Raw genomic sequence first — 15,796 nt, 5'->3', positions numbered from 1 at the left:
CATTTACTGATACTTGCTTTGCAAATCTGCATTTTTTTGGGTCATAGCTGTTTGTGTTAATTCGTTTTGTGCTGCTGCATTTTCTCGTCCCTTAGTTTAGCATCTGAGCTCAGTAGATTTTAAATTAGCTTAATAGGGGTAGACTATATAAGAAAATAACTATGATGAATTGGAAGAAATGCATTGAGAAGCTATAAGAAAATGGTTTGGTCAAAGAAGTAGTGTATAGTGGAGAAAAACTATTTTTGAAAGAGGATGTGAGCATAATACAGAAAGCAGGCTTCGATATGACTTTTTAGAAATAATGAAGAATGAAGGGAGATCTCCGAGAAGTAAAGAAAGTTTTGTTTGCAAAATACTGCTGTAAAACAAACCCTGTCCTTTCTTTGTGTTATCCCACTATGTGTTTGTGTACCCTTGTGTATTTGTTTTCTTCCTGTCTCTGTGTACTGTTTCATAGAATTTTTTCTCTTATAATACTAAGCTACGTTCACTATGATGAGGAATACTGTTATCCTCAAATATAATTTGCATTAATAACATGTTATTTACTTCGTAAAGATGTTTACACATTATTTTTTCTGTTTTGTTCTAATGCTCATCTGTGAAGTTGAGGTTTCAAAAGTTATTCTGATCTTTTATGTATGTACTTATGTCATAATTTTTGTATCACTGATGTATTTGTTATTTCGATTCTTTTGTAAAGGCTGTATTACTGCAAATGTTATCTGTACTATTATGTTCTTTAATGATATATTTTGTGCCTTTGTTATTGTATTCTCATGTTATAAAATTGTAATTGACACCAGTCCATCAAATTAAGTAACTTGTAAATTACATTTCACTGCACACGTTTCTGTTGGTCATAGTATATGGACAATATGTGAGAAGTAGGGACTGATAGTGTTTGCACGTGTGTTAATAATTCAGCAAGGGACTGGATAACAGCATTGCTGGTTCTAAGGACATTTCAAACAAATTCTTTGTGATTGGGCAAGTGGTGGTTTATGGACTTGCTATATTGTCCACAAGACTCTTCGAGGGTGATTGTGCACCTGCACAGTCGCAACAGATGGCTGTTGGCCATCTCTACAAGGACTACAGTGGGTCTACACCTTTGATGACCCACAAGTACCATTATTTCTACAAGGACTGCAGTGCGTCTGCACCTCTGGTGGCCCACCAATAGTAATCTCTACCAGGACTACAGTGGGTCTGCTCTGTGATGACCTACCTACTGACAGTCTTCAACGTCGACTGACTCTGCTGTGGCCCATTACCTGTCTGCATGTCAAGAGTCAGCACAGTCTTTCGTTGGAAGGACAACACCACTTCTTCAAGACTGCTTACAAATCCACTACTTCCAAGTGCAATTTCTTTTATTGCTCAGACTTTAAGAAAAACACTGCAATTTTACTGTGATGAACGATCAGGACTGTCTTTATGGACTGCGAGAAAATTTTAGCTTCTGACCAACATTGTATCAATAAGTGCGTGCATTTGATATCTTTGTTATAGTAATTATGAAAAATTTTATCAAATCATTATTGGCCACTGCCCAAAACAATTTGTACAAATTTTTTGTGGGGAGTATCGGGGATATGTAAGTAAGCCTTTTAGGTTTTCTTATTGGTAACGCCACATAGCGCTCTGTATGAAAAATCACTGGCTGTGCTGTGCGTATCTGTGGCTAGTTTGCATTGTTGTCTGCCATTGTAGTGTTGGGCAGCGGCAGCTGGATGCTAACAGCGCGTAGCGTTGCGCAGTTGGAGGTGAGCCGCCAGCAGTGGTGGACGTGGGGAGAGAGATGCGGAGTTTTGATATCTGTAAGAATTGGTCTCATGAACTGATATATATATATATATATATATATATATATATATATATATATATATATATATATATATATATATATATATATATATAATCTTTCATTTGCTAACTATGCCTATCAGTAGTTAGTGCCTTCAGTAGTTTGAATCTTTTATTTAGCTGGCAGTAGTGGCGCTCGCTGTATTGCAGTAGCTTGAGTAACGAAAATTTTTGTGAGGTAAGTGATTTGTGAAACGTATAGGTTTATGTTAGTCAGGGCCATTCTTTCGTAGGGATTTTTGGAAGTCAGATTGCGTTGCGCCAAAAATATTGTATTTCAGTTTATGCACAGTCTTGTATAATTGTTCAAAGGGGACGTTTCACATGTCGACCCTTAGTCAAGGATATCTCACTGGAATCTTCGGATTTTTTCTTGTGGTTTGTGTAGTTAGTGTAGCCTTTGTTTATTGCTAGCTCGAAATCATAGAGAGAATTTCCTTTATAGTTGCAGTCTTTCACTCTCAATTTTAAGTAAAATGTGAATGTCTTATCTACATCTATTTTACTGCAATGCATTTTCTAAACTCAACCATAAGCAAAGTTTACACAGTGCATTTTTAACTTTGCGAAATATTATAAATATTTTAATGTTTCACTTAATTTGAGCCGTGCAGTAACTACGGCATATAACCAAAAGAAAGCCTGACCTCTATCGAGCAAGGTATCACACTATAAGATGAGCAAAAATGAAATTTTCATATAATATTTTTCTTAAAATCCGAGCCGGTCGGCGTGGCCAAGCGTTTCTACGCGCTACAGTTTGGATCCGCGCGACCGCGACGGTCGCAGGTTCGAATCCTGCCTCGGGCATGAATGTGTGTGATGTCCTTAGGTTAGTTTGGTTTAAGTGGTTCTAAGTTCTAGGGGACTGATGACCTTAGAAGTTAAGTCCCATAGTGGTCAGAGCCATTTGAACAATTTGAGCCATAAAATCAGGAGATAAGAACTTCATAACTGCCAGGAAGTCAACATGGACAGGAGAAAGCGTACAGCGTGCAATCATCCTCCGGCTATAAAACCCAATAACACAAGAACGAAATGAGTTATCGCCCTGTTCTCGATTTTAAATAAAATTTTGATATCTTATATGTATATACAGGGTGTCCATTGACAGTGACCGGGCCATATATTTTACGAAATAAGCTCCAAACAAAAATATTACACAGAACGAAACTCGTCTAGCTTCAAGGGGGAAACCAGACGGCGCTATGGTTGGCCCGCTAGATGGCTCTGCCATATGTCAAACGGATATCAACTGAATTTGTTTAAATAGGAACCCACATTTTTATTACATATTCGTGTAGTACGTAAAGAACTATGAATGTTTTAGTTGGGCACTTTATTCGCTTTGTGATAGAAGGCGCTGTAATAGTCACAAATTTACAAGTACGTGGTATCACGTAATATTCCGCCAGTGCGGACGGTATTTGGTTCGTGATATATTACCCATGTTAGAATTGGCCGTTTACGAATTGCGGAAAAGGTCGATATCGTGTTGACGTATGGCTATTGTGATCAAAATGCCCAACGGGCGTGTGCTATGAATGCTGCTCGGTATTCTGGACGACATCATCCAAGTGTACGTACGTTCGCCGGTAGTTACGTCATTTAAGGAAACAGGAAGTGTTCAGCCACATGTGAAACGTCACCCACGACCTGCAACAAATGATGATACCCAAGTAGGTGTTTTAGCTGACGTCGCGGCTAATCCGCACGTCAGTAGCAGACAAACTGCGCGAGAATCGGAAATCTCAAGAACGTCGGTGTTGAGAATGCCAAATCACCATCGATTCCAACCGTACCGTATTTCTATCCACCAGGAATTGCACGGAATTTGAGCGTCGTGTACAGTTCTGCCACTGGGCACAAGAGAAATTACGGGACGATGAGAGATTTTTTACACGCGTTCTATTTAGCGACGAAGCGTCATTCACCAACAGCATAATATGCACTATTGGGCAACGGAAAATCTACGATGGCTGCGACAAGTGGAACATCAGCGACCTTGGCACGTTAATGTATGGTGCGGTACTATGGGAGGTGTTGTGGTTGTTAGGAGAGCGCACACCGTGCTACTAGAAGAAGCCGAAAGACACGCGATTTAGCACACGCAGGCTGGCGTGAGGTATGGAACAGGACAAGGAAATTAGAATTTAGAAACAACAGACGTATCTGGTAGAATACTTAACTTTAATCCATTAATGACGAACGTCGCTCTTGACGGCACATGATTCATAATATCAATAGTAACTGAATATGGCGCCTTGCTAGGTCGTAGCAAATAACGTAGCTGAAGGCAATGCTAACTATCGTCTCGGCAAATGAGAGCGTAGTAGTCAGTGAACCATCGCTAGCAAAGTCGGCTGTACAACTGGGGCGAGTGCTAGGAAGTCTCCCTAGACCTTCCGTGTGGCGGCGCTCGGTCTGTAATCACTGATAGTGGCGACACGCGGGTCCGACATATACTACCGGACAGCGGCCGATTTATAGGCTACCACCTAGCAAGTGTGGTGTCTGGCGGTGACACCACATTCCTCCCCCGTAAATCGGTGTATGGTTGTGGCATAAGGCCTCCTCCCGCCGTAGGGAGGACCCCATGTTGACTTATGCGACGAGGTGGGGAGCCTAACAAAACGCGAGGCAGTGCCACCGGCACCCTGCCATTCGGACCGCGGGGAGCTAGGATACGCCTGAAAACCTGCTCTAGGGTGCACGCCAACAAGCGGTGTATGCACCCGTAGAGACACAGGAGGGGCGGAACGGTCGACATCCATCGGGCCGGGGCACCCGATGGGCGATGACGACATATGGTCCGGAGCGGGCAAGAGTTCCATGTCGGAGGACAACTGGTCACGGGAAGCGATCGGCGGCGTGTGACCCAGGGAGGCGCCCGTCGGTTGCAGCGACGCGTCCACTGCGGGCGTCGCCGGCGGGAGAACAGGCGGCGGCGGCGGTGGCGGCGCGTTGCCATGGGACAAAATGGAAGGCAGCGTCGGTAACACCTGGTGCTGAGGCGAGCCAGTAGATGGGTCCCCGGGGCGCTGACCGGACGGCACCGTCGCTCAAAGAAGACGGCGAGCGGCGGATCCCGTGCGACGACAGAGGCGCAGCTGATTGAGATGCCGACGCACCTCACCAGAGGCCCCCAGAACCAGATACATAGCGCTGCCGAGGCAGCGAAGAATGCGCCCTTCGAGCCAACGCCCTGAACCTCGTTAGTGGCGACAGTAGGCAACGTCGCCTGGAGCAAAAGCAGGTGTCTGCCGCTGCATAGGAACCTGTTGCGGCGGATGTTGCAAAGACATCAACGTTCGATGATGACGACCTTGGAGCAACTCAGCCGGCGAGCGACCATCTCGGGGCTGAGAACGATACGAGGACAAAAAGAGCAATAACGCGTCCTCCCGAGAATGCGACTCTTTTAACTTCAACATCTGTGACTTGAAAGTCCTGACCAATCGCTCAGCGGCACCGTTTGACTGTGGCGAAAACTGCGCGGAAGTCAGATGTTGAGTACCATTGGCCTTGCAGAATGACTGAAATTCTGGGGACATGAATTGTGGGCCATTGTCGGAAACAATAGTCTGTGGAAGACCTTCAAGGCTAAAGATAGCAGATAACGCTTGGATGATGGCAGATGACGTCGTGGAAGACATCCGGACAACAAAAGGAAAACTACTGAATGAATATACCACAACCAACCATCGAGCATTCCAGAATGGACCAGCAAAATCGACGTGTAAGCGTTGCCAAGGGGAAGTGGCTTTTGGCCATGCAAAGAATTTTCGCGGTGGTGCTGATTGTTGTTCGGCACACACCATCCAAGAAGAGCACATATTCGTAATCGCGGCATCGATTCCGAACTAAGTAGTGCTGGCGAGCAAGTTGTTTCGTTCTCACTATACCCCAATGTCCTTGGTGGAGAAGCTGTTAGACAGAGGACTGTAACGAACGTGGTACCACGACCCTGGACTGATCATTATCAGAAGGCAACAGCAAAACACCACGTCGTACAAAAAGACTCTCCTTGTGAGCAAAAAATCGGCGGACCAACGGGTCCCTGATCCGTGACTTTGACTAGGGCCATTGCGTAGCAACAAAACGCAGAACGGGAGTAAGGACAGTGTCGGCAGCTGTGGCTGTAGCTACACGACTAAAATCAATCGGAAACAATTTCCGCATCAATGAACATGCAAGCAAGTTCGGAGGAATCGAATGCCCTATCCTCAGCAACAGGCAAGCGGGACAACACATCGGCGTTTCCGTGCTTAGCGGAGTACCGATACAACATATCGTAGCGGTATTACGAGAGGAAAATAGACCAGCGAATGAATTTCTGCGCTGTACGTGGAGGTACAAGCTTGGTCGGATGAAAAAGCGATGTCAAAGGTTTGTAGTCTGTGATTATGGTAAAGTGACGACCATAGAAGAAATCATGAAACTTTGTAACACCAAATACGAGAGACAATGCTTCTTTCTCGATCTGTGAATAATTTCTTTGAGCAGACAAGAGCAATTTGGACGCAAAGGCAATAGGGCGATAGTGCGGTCCATCTTTGTGCGCAGGCACAGCTCCGATCCCGAAATCCGATGCATCCACCATCAACAAAAGGGGCTTCTGGGGATCGAATGGCGTAAGGTAAGTATTGGAAAGCAACGACGTTTTTGACTGGCGAAAGGCGGGTTCGCATTCCGTCGTCCAGACGAACCGAACACCTTTACGGCGTAAGCGATGAAGTGGAGCTGAAATGGAAGAGGCATGCGGAACATTGCGGTTATAATACGTAATTTTTCCCAGCACACTCTGTAGCTGCTTCAAATTCCTCGGCGACGGCAAGTTTTGCATGGCACGAAGGTGCGTGGGACTGGGATGTATGCCTTGGGCATTGAGTACATGTCTCAAGTATTGCAAGTCCCGAGCAAAAAACACACATTTGTCCTTCCGCAAGCGAAGACCATTTTGTCGCAAGACCTGAAATAATGTTCTGAGATTGGCCAAATGTTCTTCCTCCGTCTTTCCGGAGATCACAATATCGTCCAGATAGTTTTCTACAGTAGGGACCGACGCACAAACACTTTGTAAATACTGCTTAAACTATGGAGGGGCGGATGCACACCCGAATGGCAGTCGTTTGAATTGATACAACCCAAGATGCGTGTTAACCACCAAAACGGGCTGGGATTCTTCGTCCACCGGTATTCCCAAGTACGCATCTGCTAGGTCCAACTTCGAAAAATATTAACCGGGCACAGTTGGCAAAAAGATCTTCCCGGCGGGGTAAAGGGAAGTTGCAATCACTAGTTGTGGATTCACTGTTGCCTTGAAGTCCACACAAAGTCTCAATTTGCCGGAAGGTTTTGGCAAAATTACTTGGGGTGATGCCCAGAGAGAAGCCTGCACACGTTCAATTACACCTCGTGATTTCACATCGTGTAATGTTTTTGCGAACTCATCACGCAATGCGGAGGAACATTGCGCGCTCTGAAAAATTTTGGTTGCGCGTTTACTTTCAGTTCCAAATGTGCTTTATAGTTCTTAACGCAACAGAGGCCCGGTGCAAAAATGTATGCAAATTCTTCACATAGACGAGAAACACTGTCTGAAGGCACCGTCTGGTTCACTGATAGGACCTGATTTACTATAGACAAGTTAAACAACTGAAATAAATCGAAACCAAACAAGTTCACTGCAGAAGAAGAACGAAGAACGTAAAACGACACAAGTTTTGTTTGTCCTTTGTATGTTGCAAGAAGGCTGCACTGTCCTAACACGGGGATATCTTGATCTGAATAACTAGTTAACATTTGCGGCACGAAACGGAGGTGTGCCCAAAAGTTTATAAGTGTCTTGATTGATCAGTGAAACTGCAGCTCCTGTATCGAGCTGGAATGGTAGCACTTTGCCGTTAATGTCCAAGTCCACGAAAAGTTTATTGTCCTGCTGACGACAAGAGCGACTGTCTCTTGCAACGTGAACTGACACTGGTACATAATCACTTGCGACTTGACGGGAGTTCCGGCTATGTCGACGCACACTATTTTTGGGACAAACACAGTCACTGTTAGAGAGAGTGGTACTGCGCGGAGTGGAATGAACTAAATGAATTTCCATGGGCGAAGTTTCGCGAGCCTGAGTATCCTTGGTTCGATTCCGATTCCGGCGCGAAGCAAAGGGCCTGGAACGGTTTTGAGCTCCACATCTGAGCTTTTTCTGGCAAACACTCTGAACATGTCCTTTTTTATTACAATAAAAGCAAATAGCTTGGCGTGACGGGCAATTCTCACGCGAATGTTTGGTAGCACAAGCGGGCATGATGGGATCACTGCATTCGCTTGCCGGCGCGACACACGTGGCTGAGAGCGCGGCCGGGCGCGAGAGCTATTTACTGCTCCCTGCAGCCCGCCCGGCGGGCCGGTTAACCTGACACACTGCTGGCGAAATTTCAAATGATTTCTGAGCAAAGTCAAGTGTGTCCTGCCGATCCAATATGTCCATCACTTGTTGAAGGGAGAGGTTTACTAGTTTCAAAATCTGTTCGCTTATACGAAAGTCAGAAACGTTCTGTGCAATTGCATCACGTGCCATAGTATCTGAATAAGGGAGTCCACATTGACCCTCAAAAGCAAAATCCCTAGTAAGGCCTTGCAAGGTTGCAACCCACTCCTGATTAGTCGGACCTGCCGTACGTTTTGTACGAAAGAAGGTATACCGTTTGGCAACTACATTGACTGATTCTTTGAAATATGCATCTAATGCAGACAAAATTTCTTCGTAGGACAGAGTTGCGACGTCGCGTCGGGGAAATAATTTGACTGTCACACGGTACGTGGTCACACCTACTGAAGAAAGGAGAAAAGGCTGCCGCTCGTTACCTTGAATTCTGTAGGCGGCGAGATGGAATCCAAATTGGCGTGACCACTCCGTCCAGCTTTCCAGTGCAGCATCAAAAGGTCGAAAAGTGGGTGCAACAGCGTGGTGTGGCTGCGTTAGCGGTGGAGCGGCTGCTGTCGCATCGTTTTGCATTGCACGTTGACCCTGGACGAGCTGTCCAAGGGCATCCAGTAAGGCCTGCGTCTGCTGATTCTGTAAGTGATAAAATTCGGAGAGTACATCTGGAGATTGTGGCGAAGCCATTACACAAGTAAATCAGGGCAATATCGATAAGAACGCTGTTTTACCTCGTCGCCAATGTTGTGGTTGTTAGGACAGCCAACACCGTGTCACTAGAGGAGGCCGAGAGGCACGCGATTAAGCTCACGCAGGCTGGCGTGAGGTCTGGAACAGGACAAGGAAATTAGAATTTAGAAACAACGGACGTATCTGGTGAAATCGTAACTTTAATCCATTAATGACGAACGTCGCTCTTGACGGTACATGATTCATAATATCTACAGTAACTGAATATGGCGCCTTGATAGGTCGTAGCAAATGATGTAGCTGATGGTTATGCTTACTATCGTCTCGGCAAATGTGAGCGTAGAAGTCAGTGGACCATCGCTAACAAAGTCAGCTGTACAACTGGGGCGAGTGCTAGGAAGTCTCTCTAGACCTTCCGTGTGGCGTCGCTCGGTCTGCAATCACTGATAGTGGCGACACGCGGGTCCGACCTATACTACTGGATTTATAGGCTACCACCTAGCAAGTGTGGTGTCTGGCGGTGACACTACAGGAGGAAGGATAATTTGCCCCCATTTTATCGATGGCAATCAAAATGGTGCAACGTATGCTAATTTCCTCCGTAATGTTCTACCGATGTTACTACAAGATGTTTCATTGTATGACAGGTTTGCGATGTACTTCCAATATGCTGGATGTTCGGCACATAGCTCGCGTGCGGTTGAAGCGTTATTGAATAGCATACTTCATGACAGGTGGATTGGTCGTCGAAGCACCATACCATGGCCCGCACGTTCACCGGATTTGACGTCCGCGGATTTCTTTCTGTAGGGGAAATTGAAGGATATTTGCTAGTTGTCAAAAAAGATAACTTCCAAAGGTACATGTATCACATTGGAGCAACCGAAATAAAATGTTCAAACGTACCTACGTTCTGTATTTTAATTTAAGAAACCTACTTGTTACCAACTGTTCGTCTATAATTGTGAGCCACATGTTTGTGACTGTTACAGCGCCATCTATCACAAAGAGAAAATAGTGGTCCAACTAAACCGTTCATATCTCTTTACGTATGACACGAATATGAAATAAAAAATGGGGATGACCCATTATTAAAAAACGCATTTGATATCCGTCTGACGGTCCCGGCGGAGGTTCGAGTCCTCCCTCGGGCATGGGTGTGTGTGTTTGTCCTTAGAAAATTTAGGTTACGCAATGTGTAAGCTTAGGGACAGTTCAGTCCTATAAGATGTCACACACATTTTGTATCCGTCTGACCTATGGCAGCACCATCTAGCTTGCCAACCATAGTGCCATTTGGTTTCCCCCTTCAAGCTAGAAAAGTTTCGTGCGTTGTAGTTTTTTCGTTTGACGCTTATTTCTTGAGATATTCGGCCCGGTCGCGATCAATGGACCACCCTATATATTAATAATTTGTTGTGATGTATGAGCTAAAATCAATCAGAAGCAAAGGTTATGCAGAGTGTTTTTACCTCTGCCAACTCTTTAAATTTTGGTGCAATTTTTACTTTATTTGAACGCAGAGTAGTAAGTATGACAGGTAACGAAAACAAATTGAGTTCTTTATCTAATGAAAATACCAGAATGAAATACGCGCTAAAACAAATTTTTTCAACCAATATTTTTCGTAATATCGGTTCAAATGGTTCAAATGGCTCTGAGTACTATGGGACTCAACTGGTAAGGTCATAAGTCCCCTAGAACTTAGAACTACGTAAACCTAACTAACCTAAGGACAACACACACATCCATGCCCGAGGCAGGATTCGAACCTGCGACCGTAGCGGTCACGCGGTTCCAAACTGTAGCGCCAGAACCGCTCGGCCACCAGCGGCCGGCGTAATATCGGATTACAGGTATTTCATATTGGTAGGAATGCCGGCTCTCAGAACAGGGCACCAACTTTCTGTGAGCAACAAAAACGGCGCCCAGCACGGAACGCAGAGTGAACGTCTGTAGCAGCGAAAGGATTTTCCAAGTTTGATTAAATACAGCAAACCTGCAAGATGGGAGGCACCGTGCTCATGAACTCTTGAGACAATCAACTTGCCTTATGTCAGCATCATCAACCGTTTTGTGGATAAAGACTAGAACTATTGTGGATAAGAACCAGACCACCCAGTACATCCAGCGACATGTTTCTGGGTTCACAACTCCAAACAAGCAACTTTAACACAGTGGACCACTTGACAGTGGAAGCCGCATCGGCAATACGGAGCAAAGAATGAAGCACGCTGGAGGGCGTGGCAAGGGTGTCCTCCAGCCTGTAGGTCCCGTCGATGATCGTTACAGGCTGAAAAGTGGTTTCGGAAAAACTCCGCTGTTGTCATTCTACAACAGGAAGCTTCGATTAGGAGGTGCCACAGTCTCGCTGGCCACAGCGTCGGTAGTCCAAATACGTCGCAACACTCTACATATACATCTACATCTATACTCTGCAAATATCATAATAATTATCTATTATTCCAATCTCATACAGCGCCTGGAAGAAACGAACACCTTTCTCCCCATGTACGCATGCGTCAACTAAATATTTTCGCTATCGGAACAGAAAATTGGTGATTGAAATTTCGTGAGAATATTCCGGTGCTATGAAAAACGCCTTTGTTTTAATGATATCCACCCTAAATCCTGTATTATTCAGTGATACTCTCTCCCCTATTTCACGACAATACTAAATGTGCTGCCCTTCTTCGAATTTTCTCGATGTACTCCGTCAGTCCTATCTGGTAACAACCCCACACAGCGCAGCAGTATTCTAAAAGAGGACGGACAAGCGTCGTGGAGTCAGCCTCTTTAGCAGATCTGCTACGTTTTCTGTCATGCCAATAAAACCAGTCTTTGGTTACCCTTCCCGCTACATTTTCTATGTGTTCCATTGTAATTGTAATTCATAGGTATTTAGTTGAATTTACAACCTTTAGATTGGACTGTAACCGAAGCTTAACCGATTCCTTCTGGCACTCATGTTGATGACCTAACGCTTTTCGTTATTTAGGGTGAACTAACAGTTTTCGCACCATACAAATATCTTTTCTAAATCATGTTGCAAGATGTTTTGATCTTCTGACCTCCTTACTACTCAATAAACGACAGCGTCATCTCCAAACAACTTAAGACGGCTGCTCATATTATCTCCCAATAGATAAGGAACAAGAGCCTGTAACACTACCTTGAGGAACGCCCGAAATCATTTCTGTTTTTTGAAATCACGAATCCAGTCTCATAACCGAGATGGTATTCCATACGAACGAAATTCCCTTGTATGGTACAATGTCAAAAGCCCTCAGGAAATCCAGGAATACGGAGTCAATTTGGAATCCCTTGTCATTAGCCCTCAACACTTCGTGCGAGTAAAGAGCTAGTTGTGCTTCACAAGAACGATGTTTTCTAAATCCATGTTGACGGTGTGTCAATAGACCGTTTTCTTCGAGGTACTATGCAACGTTGGTACACAGAATATGTTCCAAAGTCCTGCTACAGATCAACGTTAATGATATGGTCCTGTAATTTAGCAGATTACTCCTCCTATCGTTTTTGAATATTAGTGAGACTTGAGCAACTTTCCAGTCTTTGGGTACGGGTCTTTCGTCGAGCAAAAGATTGTATATGATTGTTAAGTATGGAGCTATTGTATCAGCATTTTCTGAAAGGAACCTAACTGGCATACAGTCTTTGTCAAGTGATTTCAGCTGCTTCACTACTGCGAGGATATCTACTTCTACGTTACTCATGTTGGCAGGTGTTCTGGAATATCTACTTCGTCTACTTCGACGAAGGAATTTCGGCTCTGTTTAGTAACTCTACTTTGGCAGCACTGTCTTCGATAGTATCTCCGTTGCAATCGTGCAGAGAAGGCTCTGATTGTTTCTTGCCGCTAGCATACTTCACATACGACAGGAATCTTTTTGGATTTTCTGCCAATTTTTCAAACAAAGTTTCGTTGCGGAAACTATTATAAGCATCTCACATTGAAGTTCGCGCTAAATTTCGAGCTTCTGTAAAAGTTTGCCAATCTTGGAGGTTTTGCGTCTGTTTAAATTTGGCATGTTTCTTTACATTCTTGCTGCAGCACTGTTCTGACCCGTTTTGTGTATCAAGGAGGATCAGTCCCGCTGTTCGTTAATTTATTTTGTATAAATATCTCAACTGATGACGATACCATTTCTCAGAATTCAGGCCACATCTGGTCTACACTAACACTGTTAATTTGGAAGAAGCGGAGATTGTCTCTCAACAAGACGTCAAGTGAATTTTTATCAGCTTTTTCGATTAGGTACAATTTTCGTTAATGTTTGGAGGCTTTGGGGGTTACAACATTCAGTCTCGCTACGACAACCCTGTGTTCAATAATCCCTTTATCCGTTTTGATGATCGTTTTTAACTCAGGCTTATTTGTTGCTAAGAGGTCAAGTGTGTTTTCACAAACGTTTACTATTCGCGTGGTTTCATGAACTAACTGCTCGAAATAATTTTCAGAGAATACGTTTATCACAAGTTCGGATAATGTTTTATGCGTACCTGCGGAATTAAACATGTATTTGCGCCAACATATCGAGGGTAAATTAAAGTCATAACCAACTATAATCGTATCAGTCAGTTATGTGTTTGAAATCAAATTCAAGTTTTCTTTGAACCTTTCAGCAACTGTATCATCTGAATTGGGAGGTCGGTTAAAGTGATGCAATTATTTTATTCCAGTTACCAACAATGACCTCTGCCCATACTAATTCACAGAAATTTCAGTTTAACGACAAGATAAACTGCTTGTAACAGCAACCAATATTCACCCGCAAACCGTGTTTAGCCTATCCTTTCGGAACACCATAAGGGTCGTCGCAAAAATTTGGATGGAGTTTATCTTCGGTCTTAGCCAGCTTTCAGTGCTTCCTATTTGCGATTATAGCTCTGTTACTTTCCCAACACAGCTACGACAACTTACAACTTACCGATGGTTCCTGTAACTAGGTTCTTCCTGTGTTCGGTTTGTACCTCTTGTGATCGAAGCCCTTCTTGTGTTTTCCCGAGACCCTCTAACCTAAAAAAACCGCCCAGTCCACGCCATACAGACCCTGCTAACCGTGTAGCCGACTCCTGCGTGTAGTGAACGCCTGACCTATTCAGCGGAACCCGAAACCCAACCACGCTATGGCAATTTGGCAACATTTAAGTCGTTACAATTTGAAAATCAAAAGCTTGGACCAGGTCATTCCCAATATATATTAGAAATGCAAGTGTGACGAAATTGGTAAAGGACATTAAAAGATTTCTAAAGAAGCTCACAACAAAACATCGAAGCGAGTCATGACACTAACATGCAATACGCAGTTGTACTGTTGGGAAAGATAATTTAACATGGAAATGCGTTTGATACAAATTGACTCCCTGGTGTATTAACACTACACAACATAGCCTCGATACTAAACCATTGATTGCATGGCTGTGCTATAAAGAGAATGTAAGTTACTTGCAACTGTATATGTCATAAAAAGCCAGCTTGTGGTATCGATAGCTACGATGCCACAGCTTAGGTCCGCTCTGCTAGGTTGGCACTACGAGAGACACCGTCGACAGCGCCCTTTAGCCGGCGCTGTCCAGGTCGACGAGCTCAGCGAGTGCTTCAGCCCATTTCATCAAATGCACACGGCCGGGACACTTCGCAACTCACCTAAAGTTATGTAATATGTTTCCTTATGTTTATCCACTAGTAAAGGTGTTTTTACTGTGTTGACAGTACCGACGTAATTTCCCTTTCCCGTTCCTACTCACGCGCCTCCTCCCAGGAGGGATACAAAACAGCTAGTATCTGACTATAACGGTAGCAAATCAACTGACGCCACTAGATGATTTCACGATCATGTGTGTGGGTGGACGAATAGAATGACTGTTGCAGATGGATATATCGCCCATGCGGTTCCGCAAGTGAATTTAATCTGTCTACATCTAAGACATTTGTCAGTCTGTTCTAGCTAAGAATGTTTAGGAAATATTGCGATGAACCTGTGCCAAGCTTTGGAATTGCAATTAGTAAATCCCTTTTAGGAAGTTATTTAAAAGTAATTATGGGATATAGGTACCTGGAATTCAATTCGTTAATTACGTTAATCACATCCGTTTCGTAACTTTTGTTGAGTTTATTTGAGTCTCGACGATCGATCTGTCGCAAAGAAGGCTCACTGATGCAGATCAAGTAGAGAGTTCACATCGGTATTTCATATATACACGTGCTACACATGCGAAATTTAACCGACAGGAAGAAGATGCTGTGATATGTATAAGATTACCTTCAGAGCATTCACACAAGGTTGGCGCCGTTAGCGGCACCTGCAACGTGCTGGCATGAGGGAAGTTTAGAAGCGATTTCTCAAACAGCAGTTGACCGGCGTTGCCTGGTGAAACGTTGTTGTGATGCATCGTGTAAGGAGAAGAAATGCGTACCATCACGTTTCCGACTTTGATAAAGGTCGGATTGTAGCCTATCGCGATTGCCGTTTATAGTATCGCGACATTGCTGTTCGCGTTGGTGAGATCCAATGACTGTTTGCGGAATATGGAATCGGTGGGTCCAGGAGGGTAATACGGAACGCCGTGCTGGATCCCAACGGCTTCGTATCACTGGCAGTCGAGACGACAGCCATCTTATCCGCATTGCTGTAACGGATCGTGCAGCCACGTCTCGATCCCTGATTAAACAGATGGGGACGTTTGCAAGACAAGAACCACCTGCACGAACAGTTCGACGACGTTTGCAGCAGCATGGACTATCAGCTCGGAGACCATGGCGGC

General features: G+C 44.4%; 1 protein-coding gene across 1 annotated transcript in view; it reads left to right on the top strand.

Moving 5' to 3' along the window:
- LOC126286995 (myosin heavy chain IB-like) overlaps positions 1–15,796 on the top strand; it is an 85,656-nt gene that overhangs the window by 46,918 nt on the left and 22,942 nt on the right. The gene's annotated exons all lie outside the window — the stretch shown is intronic.

Source organism: Schistocerca gregaria, chromosome 1 (assembly GCF_023897955.1).
Source record: "Schistocerca gregaria isolate iqSchGreg1 chromosome 1, iqSchGreg1.2, whole genome shotgun sequence".
Lineage (NCBI taxonomy): Eukaryota > Metazoa > Arthropoda > Insecta > Orthoptera > Acrididae > Schistocerca > Schistocerca gregaria.
Note: the sequence above shows the minus strand (reverse complement) of the source record. Positions and strands in the feature narration are given on the sequence as shown.